Below are 20,131 nucleotides of genomic sequence, written 5' to 3' on the forward strand. Positions count from 1 at the left end.
CATTACCTATGTGAATTACGCTGTTGATACGCAAATTCTATTAGAGCTGTCAGGTGACTATGACCATGACTCACAGGCGAGTAATCAGATCTACTCCCTAGTACAATCCTGGATGGCGGCTAACTCATTAGTGTTAAACAGCAATAAGACTGAGCTTCTTATTGTCAGGTCTGGACGATGGTTAAGGAATTTAGACTCTTGCTACAAACAATTTGTGATTCCAGGTTGTTCTATTATAGTTGCTCCATATATAAAAACACTGAGACTCGATTTTGGCTCCCAGTTGTCTTTCACCAAATATGTTGATCAGCTGCACTCATCGTGCACCTACATGAATAACTTGTTGAGACAAATTGGTCCTTATCTAACTCTGAAGAACAGAGCCCTGAAAGGCACAGCCTTGATTCATTCACGCCTAGATTACTGTAATAGTCTTTCGGCTGGGACTTCTAAGGCTAACTTGAACAAATTGCACATCATCCAGAATGGAGACATTCGGGACATTCATGGGCTCCGCAAGCAAAGAACACGTTACAGCGGCCAGACGCACGTTGCGTTGGCTGTCTGTGCACAAGATTATGCATAAGGTTCTAACATTAACTCAGGAATGTATACAGAGCATTGCTCCCAATATCTTACTAAACGCATGCAAATCAAGCAGCGCACAAGAACATTGCACTCTAATGACAGCACTTTGCCGTGCTGGTCCGTTTTAAATTAGTAAAATATGGTGGCATCAACTTTGACTCATAAGCACCAAGTGCGTGGAATGATCTTCCATCGTCACTTCGGGACACTACTTGCCAGTCCCGTTTTAAAAGGGATGTGAAGACATACTTCTTTAATAAAAGACTTAAGAAGATTTTCTTGGTGTCTCTGTATTTATCTATGTCTTTTTTGTCGTATATGTCATCTCCTACTTGGTTTTATCTGGGTGCTCCAAGGCCTCTGGCGTGTGACGACTTATAAAGCATTAAAATAAATAAATAAAATAAACATTTCATTTGTAGAAACAAACAAGCTTCAGACTGAAATTTCGGTTTTTTGCAACCAGTACTAAGGTCAGTTTATGTTCATTGAAATGCTAGGAAACAACCCGACAGAGCATCCCTGTCATAAAAATAGAGGGCCCAGACAGAGGAAAACCATCTCTTCACATAGACTTTTTGATACACTTTGAATAACTCATTACCTCATGATCTTTTATTTTAACAACCGTTTATCAATATTGCACGACCTCCTGCCATCTCTCATTTGTACATTACTCTCAGGCCTGGTCGCATGTCCTCAGTCGCTACTTCCCTTTGCATCGGAACACGCTCGCTCCATCTAATCACATGTTAGAGTCCTTCTGTGTTCCCAAAACTTAAGTGCCTTATGGGCCCAACCTTTTTCGATTTTAAATGCTTTATGGTCTTTCACACTTCATCATGCTAACAAGCATTGCTAACTTTCTAAAGCCTTATTACATGGTAGTTCATGTTTCTTTTCTAACTCCATCATGGTGGTTTATATGTGTATTCTGCGCTCACACATCCAAGGAGAAGTTTAGCTGTTTGATGACTAGAAGTCTAAAGGACGGACTTTCGATTGGATAGCAAACCGAAACTGTGATACTACCATTTCTAATATTTTACCTCAAACCTGGACTGACCACCACCTCATCTGCTTCTCATCAACTATTGAGCCCCCTAAACCAAACAACCAGGAAATAGTACCATCCATGCCAACTAGAAGTAAAAAAGAAATCACATCCGAAAAATGACTCCCACTCCGCCTACCAGCTCTCATTACTAGTGATATTAACCCCGACCCTAATGTACTAGTCGAGACATTTAATAGCGCCATGTCCACAGCCTTGGATACTATTGCCCGACCAAACTACGTAAAAGTAAACGAGAATATCATCTTAACTCATGGTTCTCCCCGCACCTTAAGGAACTACGAATCCAAAAAACGTAAACTCCAAGCTATCTGGAGGCATACACCTTCGGCAGAGAACAAAACTCTTCTTGATAATCTTGCTAAAAAATAAAAGAAGGAAATTATCCAAACAAAAAAAGACTCATTTAACGAGAGGATCAGCAAAGCTAATTCTAACTCGAAAGAACTCTTCACTATCCTCCGGGAAATGGAAAATCCTATTGCTCCTACAGACAACGTCCCCAAGGACAAACATTGGTGCACCAGCATCCAAAATGCCTTAGCTAATAAAATTGCAACCCTTCAAACTAAAATTGCAAAGAAGAAAGCTTCTTTGAGCCCTACAAAAACCTATGCCACCCACCTGACTGACACACCCAGATCAGCCACCCAAAGTAGCCACAAACCCTTCAGATTCACCAACATCTCCATTCTGGAAACCGAAAAGGTGATCTCATCACTAAAGCCTTCTAATTTCCAAGGCGACAATTGCCCAGCACAAGTTATTAAGGACGCAGCAAGAGATTTAGCACCCTTCATCTCGAAACTAATTGACGCGTCCTTCAGAACTAGTACTGTACCCACTAACCTCAAAGAATCCTGGGTACTGCCCCGCTTAAAAAACAGACCCTTGACCCAGCTATCCCTACCAATTACAGGCCTATCACCACAGTCCCATTTCTCCTCAAAATCATAGATAGAGTAGCCTACCTCCAGATCCAAAACTATCTGGAGACGCACCAACTACTAGGATCTCGTCAATCGTGATTCAGACCACTTCATGGCACTGAAACGGCACTCATTGACCTTAAGACACAAATCGACGAGTTGAAGAATAAAGGTAAAACAGCTATGCTCCTACTGCTTGACCTATTGGCGGCCTTTGACCTGGTGGACCATTCAGTGTTATGCAACCACTTAGCATCTGCCGCCCATTTCTCAAGTGAAGCTATCGATTGGGTACAATCCTTCCTAGCCAACCGTACGATGAGAGTGGACCCATCAGCGGACCCAATTCAAATCACCTGTGGCGTCCCACAAGGTTCATGTGTCCCTCCCACTATGTAGAACATCTTCACTAAGCCACTCTTCGACAAACTTGACAGAGTGGGGGTAACCTATACCAATTATGCGGATGACACGCAGATCCTCATACCACTTTCTGGCAACTTTGTCGAAGACTCAGCTCTAGTAAACAAGATCTACCTCCTCATTCAGGCATGGATGGCCTCCCACGGCCTCTGCCTGAATGACGACAAAACAGAGATACTGATCCTGGGCTCCGACTCCAACCTCAAAAAACGTAATCCTAACTAGCGTGCCTTCATCATAGATGGCAACATAATTAAAGTAGCAACTGAGGTAAAAACACTAGGTTTCTACCTCGATTCTACTCTATCCCTCAAAAAACAAGCTAATACCCTTGCCTCCTCCACAGTTTACACCTGTAAATTAATTGGATCCTGCAAACCTTACCTCTCCTCAACTAATTGTATCACACTATGCCCTACTAATGTCTAAATTGGAATATTGCAATGCCCTCTATGCGGGTGCCAGCAAAACAGTCATAAACAAATTGCAAATACTCCAGAACAATGCTCTGAGAGCAGCCCTGGACATACCCCGCAGAGCCCATATTTCTAACATCAGGAAAGACTACCACTGGTTAGAAATTAGCGAAAGAGTCCTCCTCAAGACGCTATCCCTCACCTACAAAGGCCTGAACAACACTGCACCCCCAATACATCGCGGCCAGACTGACTAGAAAACCCTCTACTTACCATACCAGAGCTTCCAACCACCTACTACTTGAAACACCCAGATTTAGATCTAAAGCGGGTGGAGCAAGCTTCCTTGTTAAAGCTGCCCATGCCTGGAACGCACCGCCCTCTGCATTGAGAGCCAATCTACCTTACACCAGATTTAGGCGCAATGTGAAAAGTTGGCTCTGGACTAATGATGACTCACACTCAGCGCCGAGGCGCTAGGCCCGGTGCTACTACCACCTCAACTGCCTTGATACTCGATAACAGTCTTTCTTATACATGGGACTTGTACTCTTTTTGTATTTTTGTATCCTGTATCCATAATTTGTACACCCTGCATACTTGTATCGCTGTGCACGTTCTGTATGTATCCTATGCATGTAACTTAAGCTTAAGCATTCTTGTATCTGCTGCGCCCGGCTACCCTTGGGTTTGGAGCGCATTATCAAATAATAAACAAAACTAAACTAAACTAAACAAGTCACAGTCGGAGCCCTCACTGAACTGCCTGATGCTTCACACACCCGGGTGGCCTTCTCAGCCTGGACCACATTTTCTGTTTATGCTTCCAGGAGAAGTATGAATAAGCCTGCTTAAGAGAATAAGGTATTGCACATCTGGACTAAGTACCCCATTACTTGCCTGCTGTAGATACCTTGACTCCAAGAGGATAGTTAGGTTCCCTTTTCCTACTTTAACAAAATACATTTGAAAAGTAACCCATTTTTTTGTGTTTTCACGTTATTCTTCCTTGCGTGCATTTTTCCCTCCTGTATTATTATACCATACCCAAAGTCTACTTACTGTTTATGTGTTTTAGTCTGCATTATCTGTGTACAGTCACTAACAGTCTTTGTAGCTTTACATTGGGGCCAACTTGGTCCCTAGGCTGGCGGTAACCTCCTGTTTTGCCAAAAGAAAACCCAAAGGAGAAGACCTACCGGCCAAGACAAGCTCAACACCTGCCTGCCCAAAAATCATGGGTCAGTAGCCTGGCCAAGGCTGCAGCACAAGGAGGGAGTTGCAAGAAAATAAATATTTTCCCAAACACCTTTGAGGATGCCCTCCTTTAAGAGGGATGGCCGTGTTGGCACTTTTTAGCTTGGGAAACTTGGGACGACTTTGGACTCCTTTTACCATTTGAGTAGTATTACATTAGTTTTGCAACACTGAACCATTTGTTGGCAAACCCTTTGGAGCAAGTGAGGAGGTTCCCGGTTTTGTGGACCCCCTGCATAAGACTCACTGTAACTTCCCTCGTGGTAGACCCAGACATATGTGGCTAACTTTCTGACATCTAACATGATGAGTTGTTCCATCATCCTGGCATGCCATCTTATAGTTTATAGTAAACGGTTAACAAACACCCTTGAAATAGTGCCTGGTCTCAGTTGAGAATCACGATGACATTACAATCAGCCTGTCACATGGTCATCACCCGCTTCTGACTCTAAATTGAGTGATATATTATTTCTCCGATTTTTGAAGTGCTCCCAATGTTTGGAAACCTCCATAAAACAGCATTTCTCGCATTGGTTGCCTTTTCATGTGAGTGTCTCCTTCTGCATATGTGTTTGGTGCACCACTTTCTGGCCACAAATCCAAGTCTTCCAATGCACTCTAATGCTGTTAAACGAATTTTTCCTAATGCAGTCTACTCCATATTTCCGCAAAAGAGCACAGACAGAATGAAAAGTGTGTCCCTGTTATTTTTTTAAGCAGTGGATTTGAACCTTTGATTTTCAGAGCGCATTAGATTCCCACTGATGTCTCTAGACATGTTTTGTAGAACACGTTACATTTGACAGGAATTTTCCCAGAGAAAACATAAGGTGTGCGTGCCTTTGTTTTCTTTTGTTTTGCCCTTTACAGAGCTCGGGACAGAGAAAGAGAAATGGGGGAGAGGAAGAGAAATATACCAGCTCTAATTGGCTGGATGGAGAGGGAAAATGACTCGTATATACTAGGGAGGTTTCCCAACAGCCTGTGCCTCCGACGCGCCCTTGGGCTGGAAGAGAGTCCCTTCCATGAAGGATGACCCTCTGACTATTTGCCCAAGTCTTTCAGGAACAAAACCTTGCAGGAAGCCTTGTCTGTGAATATTCCCCTGGAACGTAAAACACTTATTTCTGGCCCTCGAGGAGCCCCTGGCTGGGCACATTTTGCCAAGTCTGACTCAGGAGTTTAGTAATATAATGCTTTCCCATGAGTGGTTCACATACCTTGAAATATTTGGATTTCGCGTACCATGAGATGTATCTTGTGAGCCACTGGAGTGAATTAGAGGTATGGACTTTTAGACAGAAAGTGGATGAATCACACATCTACACAGCGCGGGGCACAGGTCAGAGAAGTGACAAGGTCATGTGACTTATTATTGATCTCATTAGTGGAAAATGTATTTTTCACTTAACAATAGTGTAATTCAATGAGTAAAAATATGCATTTGGTTTCAGTCAGTAGAATATGCTTTTTTTATTCTACGCAATATAGAATTCAATCAATAAAAAGTTGTTTTTAGTTTCAGTTGCTGAAAAATGCTTTTTAGACCGTATGTAATGTCACAAAATAATTTCATAATTTGGAAAGTTGTTTTCTCCATAGAGTATATTATTTATAACATAACTCATTTTGTTTTCAGTAGCCAGCGAAAACATCTCACTCACTAGTATATCACTATTTCACCATGCAATATCATTGCTTCCTTGCACTATTACAGTGAGCACAGCATACAGAATAAGAGAAATGAAGAGGGTGAAGTCAAATAGTTTTGGATGGTGACCATGAGTATTCTATTTTTTTTTCAATGTAGATGAACATTTCTTTGGAGGTCAATACAGATTTGCTGGAAGGATGAGTCCACTGAAAGGCGTGGGGCTTTTTGGAGGAACAGAGACCTACGAAGGTGAACCCTCCCAAATTATTTTGATTTGCAAAGTATGGTCCTTGGTGGATAAGCAAAAGAGGAACTGGGCCATCTTTTGGTAAAACGAAAAACAAAATGGAGGTGCACAACACAATTCCTAGATAATACTTCTGTTATACTCCTATCAATTAGCTCTTCTTTTACAACTATTTATGGTGCACCAAGATAGGACCCCTGCCTCGAGTCCAAACAAACAATTCACCCCAAAACCTGGTTTTGCCAACAGATTGTCCTGGTGCCCTCCAAGTGGAGACCTTCTCAACTGACAGTTTATGTTTAAATTCAGCTATGTTAAACCAGTGTACAATGATCTTTTCTCTCATAACACATGTTTAGTGGTTCCGATACGCTTTCAAATCAACACAAAATTCATAGAGTAAAAATAAATAGAATTCACAATATGACCTGCATGCTGGTAACCTATAAAAAAACATGATAGATCCCACTCTAGGTTCATACCTCATTGCATTAAGGTTTCAAGATTCTCTATCCATTTCATCTCTTTCTGTATCTTTTCTGCAACTCACCCCCTCTTCTCGGCATCATCACGCTCTAAAATCACAAATTGCAACTGTGCAATACTATGTTTTGCCTCCTGAAAGTGACTAGCTACCAAAGACTTTTGAATCCTTGTTCCTATAGACGTATGCTCCCTCCAACAGGTTTTTGGCTTTACGTGTTGTCATACCTACATAATAATAGCCACATGTGCATTTTAGGCCATAAACCATATTGGAGGAGTCATAGGTGCGAAACGTCTCAAGGAGATTTTTTTTGCCTGTCTATGGGTGTGAAATAGAATCACCTTGATGTTACCACAGTGTTGACAGTTCTGGCATGGTTGTGTTTGTGTGTACTTGGTCTTATAGTTACAATGTTTGTATTCTGCTTGCACCAACATATTTCTTAATTCTATACTCTTCTTGTAGGCAAACATTGGGGGAGCCGGAAATAATCTCTCTAAAGTATTATCCAATTTCATAATCTCCAAATTCCGTTGAATTATCCCTTTGATTATGTGACGTTGCACAGAGCATGTAGTGACATAGCCCAATGGGGGTTTCTCCTTCAGGGTTTAGTAGGTCCTCTCTTGGGATTTGTTACACCTTGTTGGATACAGACTTGATAAATATCGGATGGTATTTCCTCTGAATAAATGTAACTTTCAGGTTATTCACGTGAGTTTTGTATTCTTACGCTGACCTAATGTACCGCCAGTATCTCATAAATTGACTGATCAGAAAACTTTCAAGTGTACATTTCGGATGAAAACGTGGGGCCAGAAGTAGGCTATTCCTGTCAGTACTTTTAGTATAGATCCTTGTTTTAAGCATATTGTTCTCTGCTTAAACTTCTACATCCAGGAAATGAATCTCAGTGAAGCTGTGAGTAGTTGTGAACTTGAGACAGAGATGCATATTGTTCATAAAGTTCTCCAACTCGTCAAGCGGGCACCTCCAGATACCGAAAATGTCATCTATGTATTTGGTATAGAGCCCCACATGTCGTTGCCATCTCTCTGATTTTAAGACAAATTCTGTTTCCAAGTGAAGCATGTAGGTGTTCGCATAGCTGGGCGCCATGGCTGCCCCTATGCGTGTGCTTGACATCTGGACGAAGTGTCGATCATCAAACTGAAAGAAGTTATTTGTCAGCACCAGTTTCAACAGGGTCATAAGAAACACTTTATCTGTCTTGCACGTATTAGTGGCGAGTAGAAGCCATTCCATGGCTTCCATCCCTGCTGCATGTCCAATGTTTGTATACAATGATGAACGTCCATAGTAAAAAGTATGCCACATCCCTGGACAAACTCTGCATCTTTCAATTCCAATAGAAAAGACACTGGTATCGCAGAGGGGTGTTTCCCTGTTCTGTATCAAAGGTTGTATTGCCTTATTGAGGTACTGAGCCAATGGTTCCAACAGGCTCCCAATTGCCACAATGATAGGCCGCCCAGCGGGGTCTATTAAACTTATATGGATCTTGAGTAACCTATACAGTACTGGTATGATCGGGTGGGCAACCGTTAAAAATGCTTTTGTGTAATCACTTATTACGCCTTGTTTCTCAGCTTCCGCCACCATTTCTTTAATCAAGGCTTTAACTTGCTCAGTGGGATCATAGTGGACTTCTCTATATGTTTCCTGGTCCTCCAACTGTCTGTTAATTTCCTTTAAGTAATCTTTCTTATCCATAAGGACTAGGGCCCCACCTTTTTCCGCATGTTTGAATATGATCTTTTGATTGTCTAGAAGACCCTTAAGTACTTGTCTTTCTATGTTTGTAAAATTCATGTATTTACTTTGTTTAAACATTTTCCTACCCAGATTCTCCAGTGCACATTTCTCAAATGTGGTTAACATGGGATTGTGTATCTGTGGGTTAAAGTTGCACGTTAATTTGCTCTCTAAAAATTGTGATGGTTCTTTTTCTTCTGTTTCTTCCACAGAAAACTTTGAGCTTTAACTTCCTCATTAATTTGAAGAAATCCATTTTCTCTTGTATCAAAGTACTCCTATGTTGTGGAACGAAGGATAAAACCTTTTCCAACAGTCTTTTGAAATGTTGTGAGTTCAATACTTGATATATTAATCACTAGCTCTTCGTTGTGTTAATTTCCTGTGTCAATGTTTTCTTCTTCCCTCTTCTGGTAGGTTTCTTTCTAAAAAAAAAGACACCTGTCTGTTTGATGAAGATACAGAAGCAGTACCCCCTTCATCTGAATGTCCAACTATCCCTCCTTCTAGTTGCCCTGTTGTACCTTTTTCTTTTGTTTTGCCTTGTTCTGATACTCCACTCGAGATATAAAATGAGAGAGTTTCTGAGTCATTCCCCCTTCTTTTCTTTGGTACTGGCCTGTTGGCGTTGGTTAATTGCCGCTATAGACAATATCAATCTTGTAGTCTAATGTGTCCCTTCTAAATGTCCTAATTTTCTTAGATTCAAGTTCTTGTTTGTAATGGTCATCTTTTGGTAAAGAACACATACAAACATTATTGAACCCTGTGACAAGGTCCCACTTTTGGGGTTAGTAGTTGGGACTAGGGAAGCCGCAGAGGCTGGGAGCAACCACCTGCTCTGTAAAGTAGAGCCTTGAGGAGGTAAAAGGGAATCCCCCATGCTAAGGTGTTCATCCCTCAAGCTGTTAACACACAGAAATGGGTATGGATTATATATTTGCTGTATTATGTCATTCACATCAGAGTCAATCTGTTGTCACACTACTACTATCCCTACATGGAACCATACCCCGTTCCTCTCAGGGGGTACTCACCCTAGGACACAGGCGATGGGCCGCCTATCTAATAGAAAAGAGGAGAGATCAGATGCACATACTTCAGTGTGGGTGAATAAATTATGCACACTTGTAATATAAACAGTGCCCTATGAAAATGACAATTGGTTTCAATATTTGGTACTGAGTTTGGGCAAACCGCAACTTTTGTTTTTAGAGTTTTATCTAGAGCTTTATTCTAAGGCTAGTGTTTTGCATATGGTATATAGATAGGGCAAGTCTCTCTCCTCTTTTCTATTAGATAGACGGCTTTTCACTGGTGTCCAAGGGTGAGTACTCCCTGATAGGGACAGGGTGTACTTCCATGTAGGGATAGTAGTAGTGTGACACAGACTGCAGACTGACGCTGATGTGAATTGCTTGATACAACAAATATGTACGCCATACCCAATTTTGTGTGTTACCTGCTCTTTGGTTTATATGGGTGGGGTTAACACCAGAGAGGTCTCCTTAAATAGCTTTAGTCCCAAACTTTGTATTTGGTTATTTCATGCGGCTCACTCTTGCCATTGGGTTCGATTAAATCTGTTGACAGAGGAAGTGTTCCTTCCCCTTTGACATTAAAAAATATCTTCCTTTTCTCTTGGGGCGTTCCCCACTTTTCTCCAGGCCCAACTTTTGGCCTACATTGCTTTATAATAACATCAAGTGGTGACTGAACACTGAGTGATCATTGACCATAGGTGAGTGATCATCGCCTTCATATAACATAAGCAGTAAGCAGTAATTACTTAGCCTTCACTGAGGAGCTAGTAAAAGGGATTCTGGCTAACCCATCCCTCCTCGAACACAGATAACTGGAATTAAATTGAAATATTGAAGAAAAAATTAATAAGAACTAAATTACACGGTGCACTGATGACAGAATATCTAAGGGCACATGTGGCCCCAAATGGCCTGATCATTCACATTGAACCAAGAATCTTCCTAGAAAATGTACAATTCCAGAAGGATTGGTCATTTATAGCAAACAAGTGCACACAGGACTAGTTGATTCTTATGCGCGTGCTACTCGAAAAGATGGACATCATTAAAGCATCAGATGGCACTGGAGAACTATAATAGAAAATTAGCAGGACTATAGACGACAACGAAAGAATTGAAAGACTTGAATATGACCAAGAAAATTATAAAGCTGAAAAAAGATCTGGCAGTATGTTCACATTGTAAGATGTATCCATACACCTCAGAAGACTATTACACCCTGGAAGCTAAATAAATAAGCCAGACATGATGCCTTCCAACAAAACATTCAGTCCACGAATAGAGGCTACGGCCTGTCTAGATATGGATCTTCAAACTATTCCAGTATTAGCTCCGACAACGGGGTACGAGCAGGTCCTTTTGGGCCATACCACGGCCGGCTCGGCAGGTACACTTTGGAGCGCTGCCACACAAAAGTGAACCTAATTTTTTAGGACAGCGCAGCACCAACAGGGGCAGACTGAGATGGCAGACCCAGTGCCCATGAATAACACGCAGCATGGGCAGGAGACTTCAACAACCGACCTTTCTCTAGTGATCTATCTCTCTGCACATCAATTATCGTCGGCTGAAACACAGATTCAACAAAAGGGGCTCTCATTTGTCCCTACAGCTAAATATGAGCCTTTCCAAACACTAATTGAAGGAACCCAGCTTATGCGAAAGATAAGGGTGAAACAATTCTTTGGGGAAAGTAAAATGGATACATAATCCGATTTGACTGGTATACGACTACCTTCAACCTTTTTTCCACCCGCACACACTAATACTGCAGAATCCATCACCTTAAAACAGGCCTTGATAAATAAGACTGAATTAATGGAAAAAGAGATACCCTTTGTACACAACAACTGTGCCAGAGAACAACTGGAAGCTCTGACTGAGCTAGTAAATAACAAGCATATTGTCATAAAACCAGCTGACAAAGGGGGCACCACTATGATGATGAACACCACGGAATATAACAATATGGTCAAGAACCTACTACAAGAGGACAATAGTTATTAACAATTACCCACAGACCCCACAGCCACAATCAGAGCCCAAATAGCTCTCATCATTGAAGAAGTGATAGCAGTAGGCTACATCAGCGAGAGGGAAGCATCCTTTCTGACATCTGTACATCCAATGCTACCGGCTTTATATGCTATCCCTAAGATTCACAAGGGCATCATCCCTCCACCTGGATGACCCATAGTGTCGGCTATCAACTCTATACTGGAACCCTGGTCACAATATGTTGATTTCTTCATCAGAGATGAAATTCCCGGAATGAAATCCTTCGTCAAGGATTCTACTGTAATACTCAACCTCTTGAAGACAAACTACGTTCAATGCCGAAACTCAATGGCAAGTGACTATGCCCATGAGAATGCATCTCCCAGCACTTACCCAGTTTCTGACTAACTGGGCACACTTGGATTCTCCCCCCCCCCCCACACACACTTGTTCCCCTCCCCTCTCCTGTACAATCTGTGTACATCCACGATCTGAACATACCATGTCTTGAAGATCGTCTATCTATCTTCCCTGTCTCCCCTCCTGCATGGTGGCACCTCAATGCACTTGGAAAAACTGCAGATTCATCATCATCAGACCTATTTGCTGTTACCTACACTGTTAATTGGATTATAAGCACTTACTCTGCCTGTGCCCTGAGGCCTGCGGGCTCCAGCGCACTGTAAGTGGATAAAAAAAAATCTCTGGCACAAATTTGGTCATTCTCTGTTAATGTGAAAAACATAATGATATTTATCAATTTACAATGCCTCTTATTAATGTATGTGCATTGTAATACATATATGTTAACTGTACTTGCTTACTTGTTTTGATAATGATTGTTTCACCCTGTCTGTAATACGTTCTGAATTCTTCAATTGAAATTCTGTATTGGAATTTCCAAAGTCCTGTAAGACACATGTGATATACTAAATGTTCCATCTTCACTAATTGTTTAGTTCCCCTTATGTTCATAAAGGATAGAAGCCGCATCTGGTTCTATGCATGAATGGTTCTTACCTGTTTTTTCACAAGTAACTGGCTATTTCAAGTTGCAAGCAGTGTTGCACGTGTAAAGAGCGCCACTGCCATCTTGAAATTACCCTTTATGTCCCTGTGCCGACCTCAGCCTTAATGACGTAATAGCGCTCTTACCCGCTGCATGATGACATCAATGTAAACAAACTGTGTGAATGATCATGTCTCTCGAGCTAATATTTGTAGTAACCACGGGACGGCCGTTTTTACCTTATTGTAAACAATGGCACTGGGAACCCCAACTTGCACCATTACAGTTGTTGATAATCTTATGTTATTACTGGCTAATATTAATGTTCCACCCCGTTAATTCTAATAATTCTAATAATCAATGCAAAAAATGGATGCCACCTTTCAAAGTTGTTCTCTCTCAAAACTACTACACTAGTGCGCTTTTCATTTGCTTTAGTTCGTCTCTGCCTTTTGTGTGGGGCATGACGTTTCTGCACATGATGTGCATCAACTACGACAATGTTTAGATTTCATTCCCCCCCTTAAATCCTATGCTGACTCCCATGTAAGGGGCATGTTGGCAAGGATGTCACTGTTAGGTGGTGTGTGGTTGTTTCCGCTTGCTCCTGTAAAGTAACTTGGCCAATCTCTTGATTTCATTTGTTTTCTTTACCCCATCACCTGCTCTCCAGGACCACTCAGCAGTGGCATGTTTAGATACTGTTCTCATGCACCGCCCCACAGCGTCCAAGTAAGGATACTTAGTATTTGCTTTGAAACCCAAATAGAATGGAATGGCTCCTCTGAAAGGTGTTAAAACACAACTTCAAGGTGAATAACTTTAATAGCATTCTGTAGCTGATCACTACATAATCATGCATAATCATTACTTTCATGGAGCTTCAGCAAACTTTGCTATTCATCTTCAGCTCCCCTGCACAAGTCTTCTACCTCACTCCAGATCTTCAGCAGAGATGTATGCGCAGCTATAATATTAGGGCCCTCAAAGTTACTTTGCACCGCCATTGTATCCCACGGGGTGCACTGCTGGGGTCAATCAATGATCTTAAAAAGAACTCCCATAGCATGCGGTTGCTTCAAAAAGAAAAAAGTAATTCATGTTTGTTAAGATGGATTTCTGAACTCTGACCTGGTGGGCAGAGGTTCAGAAGGCCACCCTAGTTTCTTGGAACAAGGTAACCATCTGGACAAGCCAGACCAATCAAGGTAGCATTGGCAGCGGTCAAGACTAGGTCTCAGGAGGGATGAGGGTGACTGAAACACCTCAATGAGCACACAGAGTAAAGGACACTACAAATCATTCCCAGACCGGTGTCTCTACATTAAAAGTATAAATTAATTTATTCAAAGCCTTTAAAGTCCAACACACAGTAATAATCAACAGCAATACTAATCAACCAACACAATCCTACTAAAATACATATATACAAGACCAAGTGGCCTAAAGGCAGTAATCACAATCCTAACTGAAAGGCAGTCCAGTCCCTAAGAAGAAGGGAGCCTATTGCTCAATTATACTCGCAATGTTGGCGCACACAGTAGTGCAGATGGGTGAAAATGGGATCTCTTGTATGGTCTGTACAGCTCAAGAGGTGGGTGAGGTGATGCAGAATAAGTTCCCACTATTCATGCAGGGTCTCCCCAAAAGGGCAGAGCAGGTTCCAAGAGTTGGCAATGGTTCAATAGCTCAGGCTATCTGTGGGAAGGCGAGTGGCCCTCAGGGGACACTCGTGCGTTAAAGTGGATGAATGCACTAGAGGCCACCGGTAAGGGTTGCAAGTACTCACCGACCCCCGCACACTCTGCACCAAACTCCGGCAGTCGAGTCTGCTTCATTTGCAGGTTCAACTGCGGCAATTGTGCAGTTCTGCGGCTTTCAGTGGCGCAGACACTGCAATGAATCCTCTACGGGGCAATGTCGATTGCTCTGCTCCTGGTGGAGGGATCAGGCAAATTTCACTGCAGCAGGCTTCAGGGCACAGAGGGGCACAGCAGCAAGGCACCTGCGAAGTTCGTCCCCACGGCTGGGCGACATGGTAACCATGTGTACTCCATTTCAGGCGCTCTCTCTTTACTCCAGACCTGAAAATGTCAAGTGTATGAAAATTCAGTGTGAGAGTGCCGTGAACACAGAGCTTGCGATGTACCAAGTTTCAAGGGTCTGCTCAAAAGGGCACTGGTGTCAGAGCAAAGGTCCTGCGCAAGCTGCTCAGCCCACTGGTTGGCCCAGGGACACTTCCAAGAAGGCTTATTTGCAGGGTTTGATGAAGGTGCCGAGAATAGTTGGTCCCACTATTCCAATGGGTCGAAGCGTCTTCGCAGACCTTCTAGTTCGATCAGATGCAGAGTCCAAGCGGGACAACAGCGGGCCCAGGGTGCCAAACCTTCCAGAGGGTCACCAGCGGTTCCTCGACTCAGCTTCTTGGTTTCAGGATACTTGGATTCTATCCTTCGTTCAGTGAGAACTCCAGAGACCGACATGGTATGGGTGTTTGGAGCCTTCTGTTATCCAGAATCTCCTTTTGCGCCAAAACGAAGAGGAACCATTGAGAGATCTGCTCACATACAGGCATACCATACATGGACCAATCATGAACCATGGTGGTCCCAGTCATTCACAGCACACTAGACTCTCTGGCACCCAGGATGTGGATTGCAACTAGACAGTCCAGCCCATACCCTGGGGGCGCACACACAAGACATGCAGAAGCCTGCGAAAGCTTGGCGTTTTGCGGGAGAATGCATGCCCAAATAAGGACAGACATGGGTCGGCTCAACCTGGGGAAGGAGAAGGGGCAAGATGGCCAAAGGACAGGACAAAGAACCTCGTGGCATGGCCATTTTGGAGCCAAGCCACCTCTCCGTGCCAAACACGGTAAATGGTTTGCATGGTAGGAAAGCGTTAAAAATATACGAAAAGATAAGCTGCCACCAGCCCTGTTCAAAGCACATCCCCACTTCTCCTAAAAAATCCTTTGAGGGTGTGTAGGGCCTTTAGAAATGAAAGGAAGACCCAAGTGCACTGTACTGTAAGGTACATTGTGCACTTGCAACATGTTGCAGAAAAGTTGCAACATTGACAAGGACTAAGGGAAACAAAGTCTCCCAGTACTGACTGTCTTTAAGGGCATGTCAGTGTACACATAACAAAGTGAGCGAAAAGCCCAGGGGTGTGCAGCTGAAGGCTGTGCTCCACTGGCAAAGTCAGACTATGTTGTAAAACAGCAGCAACAAGTTGGGGGGTACACAACTGGAGGGAAACTTCACATGAAATGGGAATCTTTCCTAACAATGATCATGAAATAACACAGATTAACATGATAAACAATGTGCTAGTTGTCCTTTCAGTGCTTAACAAAGAGGGTGAATTTCCAAGTGTCACCATTAATGCACATGTATTTCCAAACACATTATTTGGCAAGGTATGATCCCTAAATAGACACCAAAAATGTCTACACTAGGCAGACATGGCACACCGATATAAGTTTGTTGATAGACTGATATTTCCATGTCAGGTGCCTACAATGAAATGGAAAAGAGCTCAGAAAAAGAATGCTCCCTCAAAGGCCAAAAGTTTCAGTGCTTCTGAGGCAGTGCAAGGCCTTCTTCATAACCCAAGGTAAGTTAATGTGCTGTACAATGTCTCTATCCTCTCTACTCCGGTTTAGAAAATAAGTCAATTTATTATGGTTGTTGGAGGAGTTTGATTTTATATGCAAGTTGTCAGGGCAGAGGTACCAACTGACAACGCAATGCTCTGATAGTTTAAAAGGGTTTTATTTTCCTAACCCAAATGTACCAGTGGCCCTGGGTTGAGTGGGTTTAGAAATGTGGGATAACCCATTCAGTCTGTGATGTTTCAAGTGTCCACTGCACTTCTTTCTTGCCTTGGCCGAGTGATTGCTCAGGGTGCAAGTCTCTGGCATGGTCCCTTCCTATTGTCAGACTAGAGGTGCTCTGGATCACTGTTCTCACTTCCACACCTAGGTGAGGTGACAACAGAACTTGCTGGGACTTGGTATGTGGTTTTACAGGCCCCTGAGTGCTGTCAGCAGACTCCGCCACAGTCTCTGTAGTTAGGGTATTATCAGGCCCCTCTTCATGAAGGAACGTCTGGAAATACCCTCTGTCTCCTGGCTTGTTCTCCGCTCTGTTCCCTAAACTTGAGCCCTCAGCTGCTTCCTCCTTGGCACTGTGCAACAATCAGCCTCACTTCACCTTCTTTCTTAGCTTCAAACCTTCCTCTTCTCCTTTCCACCTTCGCTTAATCTTGCACTTTTTCCGCAAACTCCATCTCCTCCTCTCGTGGTTTGATTTTGATTCATTTCTTACGCGCACCAAGCAAGCAATTGCATTCGGGCGCAGATGTTAACTATATGTTATGTGTTTAGCTGTGGGGGCTTAGGGTCACCATGGTATCACTTGTCTTTCACACTGCTTGGATCCTGCACTCCCCTCATCTCCATCCTTCCTTCCACTCATGTCCCAACCACCTCCTTCCAGACCTTCCTTCTCCTTCAGCTTCCTTCACACCTTTCTCTCCTGTTACTCAACTCTCTTTCCGTCTAACTGCACTCCTACCGTCTGCCACATTTCATCTCCTTCACACTCCCTTCACCTCTCTATGTTCTCCTTTCCCCCGTGCTGCTCTGAAGGGCCACTGATTTCCTCCCAAAAATGCCCTCGACCATCATAAAATGCTGACAGCATTAAGAGTAGCACAGAACAGTCCCAAGGGCCCATGAACACAGAGCATACTCAGCTCTGTAGCCCAACAAGCTGAGCCCGTCGTGTAGCTCTGAAGATTAAAATAATGCTGTGTAGCTGCACTTGGTAAGTCTGTCCAACTCAGCTTGTATCTGCAGACGGAAACCCTTAAGAGTGTTGTCTGTCCTAGAGTTTCCATGTCATCACTATGTTTGTTTCCACTTGGCCTCCTTCCTGCATCTGTCAGCTCCAGTCCTTTTACATGCTTATTCATGTTCTTTTCTACCTCTTGGTAACCCACCCAAAATTAGCTGAAGTCTTTCTTTTGAGCATGCTTCATATCAAAACATGTTATGTTCCACAGTTCAAGACATGGGGCCTAGTGTTGTCATGTTCTCTCACAGGTTCCTCTGCCCTTTTATTTTTCCAATGCAGGTGTGCGCGTGTCCAACAAGTTCTGTTAACAAATCTTCATGACTGAGTTGGTGTTGGAAAAACTCACAACTCGAATGCATATGTTAGATATCAGTGCTCTCACGCTGGTCCTATGCTTTCCTTACAGGGGGGCGTGGGCAGCTGTACAGCCGCTCGTGTCTCTCGTGGCAGCCATCTCACATAGGGGAATGTTCATCAGCCCCTCTCCCCCAATCTTATTTGTAAAAAGTACAGGTGGGCCACTATCCCAGGTAATGGGAGTAGGTATTCAGGTACATTAGAGCCATCATTCTTACGCTTTATGGTTAATGTTAGAATAGGGGTTGAAGGTGGTCTTTGAAGCAACCGTCACCATAGCTCAATGTGAGCAGAGTGTCATTTAGGATCATCATCAGTTCGACATTCAGGACGACCAATCACATGAAATAAGCCCCCTAGAGGTGTGATAGCTCAGTAGGTTTTAGATATCGGCAGTATTTGTTGTTACTGTCATTTAAGCACCAGTGTAGATGGGCAGGGGGGACCCCATCCCCTGTTGGAAGGCAGTTGCCATAGGTGTGACTGTTGGTTGTCGTTCTATTTCATCATGGCTAAATCATGTCACTGGATACTTTCATTGAGGCCACTGTTGCAGGTGTTCAAACGGAAGATCCAGAGTTGTTCTTGTTTTAACAGGAGATCAGCAAAATTCCCTCCACGGTGTGGGGGATGTATTTTCTCAAGGACTGTCCATCTAAAATCCTCCACCATGTGGCCCATGGCGACAAAATGTGGCATAAGCAGAGCTGTCAATCTCGAGGTTCTGATGCGTGTTTTATATTCAATGAGTCTTTTCTTAACAGGTCTTGCTGTCATGCCTACATATTGTAGTCCGCACAGTCAGGTTAAAAGATATATCACACCCGTACTATTACAGTTGGTAAATGATCTTTGTAACCATGGTGTCTTCCATCCGATATCGATGTTAGTGCTAAGTGCAGTTTGGGCACAAATAGTGCAATTGCCACAAAGTGCATGTCAAGCCAGAGGCATATTGCCCCATAAAGTCTGTAGTGTACTTCTCTTGTCATTTTTGGACAGTATGGACCAGTAAATCCCTCATATTTTCTCTCTGTTTTATGGCAAATGCTGGCTGTGCAATGTTATGGGAGCCAGGGTTCCTTATTTCTTTTTTCAATTTATTGAAGAGAGGTGAATAACTGAACACTGCAGTTGTGTTTTCTCGATCCCCTGGTTTAGGATGCTTCCCTCAGAATAATCCTGGCTCTTTTGTAGGTGGTGTTCACAATCTTCTTTGGCTATCCTCTATGTATCAATAGTTTTTTAAAGATACCAGCCTGTGTGCTGTAGTACAGGTGTTTCTGTACCTGAGGAATTGCCCAAATGGTAAATTATCTGTGAGAGCTTGAGGATGGTAACTGGAATATGCCAAAGGTGAATTGCGATATATCATTTTCTTCTATACTTTTGAGGTCAGCTGGTCATCCTGGGCCAGAATATGTAGGTCTAGAAAGTGAGTTTCAGATTGACTTGACGCGATACTGAAGTTCAGATAAGCATTTCAGCTATTCACCCAGGTATGCAACTATGTGAGTTCTTCTGCTGTTCCCTCAAATATTACCAGGACGTCATATGTATATAGACGCCATAGCGAAATCTGTAATTTAAAAGGGTTGGTCGCCGAATATATATGTTCAACTTCAAATTGGTGTACGTATATGTTTGCCAGGCTCAGGACGAACATTGCACCCATAGCGGTTCCCAAGATCTGCCGGTAGTAGGTATCTTCATACAAAAATACGTTTTGGGCAGGGACGTCATTTCACCAAAATGCCAGGGGTAGCGGAAGTGACATCACACGGCCCTTGACCCCCTAGATGACATCACAGAAAGTGCTGTCATTTACCCCACCCCAAAGTGATATCGCGGGAAGCGATGGAACACAACCTTTCGCCCGTTGACAAAACAGGAAGTGGCATCACACAGCATTGTACACTACGAAAAATATGGTTACAATATCACTATAATGTGATGTACATTTCATCCAACAATGGATTGCCATATGTATCGTTAAGATCAGTG

The 20,131-nt window shown here is 43.0% G+C and overlaps 1 protein-coding gene across 2 annotated transcripts in view; it reads right to left on the bottom strand.

Annotated features, from left to right (window-relative positions):
* Nucleotides 1-20,131, bottom strand: part of PEX7 (peroxisomal biogenesis factor 7) — a 1,557,721-nt gene that overhangs the window by 66,499 nt on the left and 1,471,091 nt on the right. The gene's annotated exons all lie outside the window — the stretch shown is intronic.

This window comes from Ambystoma mexicanum, chromosome 4q (genome assembly GCF_040938575.1).
Source record: "Ambystoma mexicanum isolate Mex_15411 chromosome 4q, UKY_AmexF1_1, whole genome shotgun sequence".
NCBI lineage: Eukaryota > Metazoa > Chordata > Amphibia > Caudata > Ambystomatidae > Ambystoma > Ambystoma mexicanum.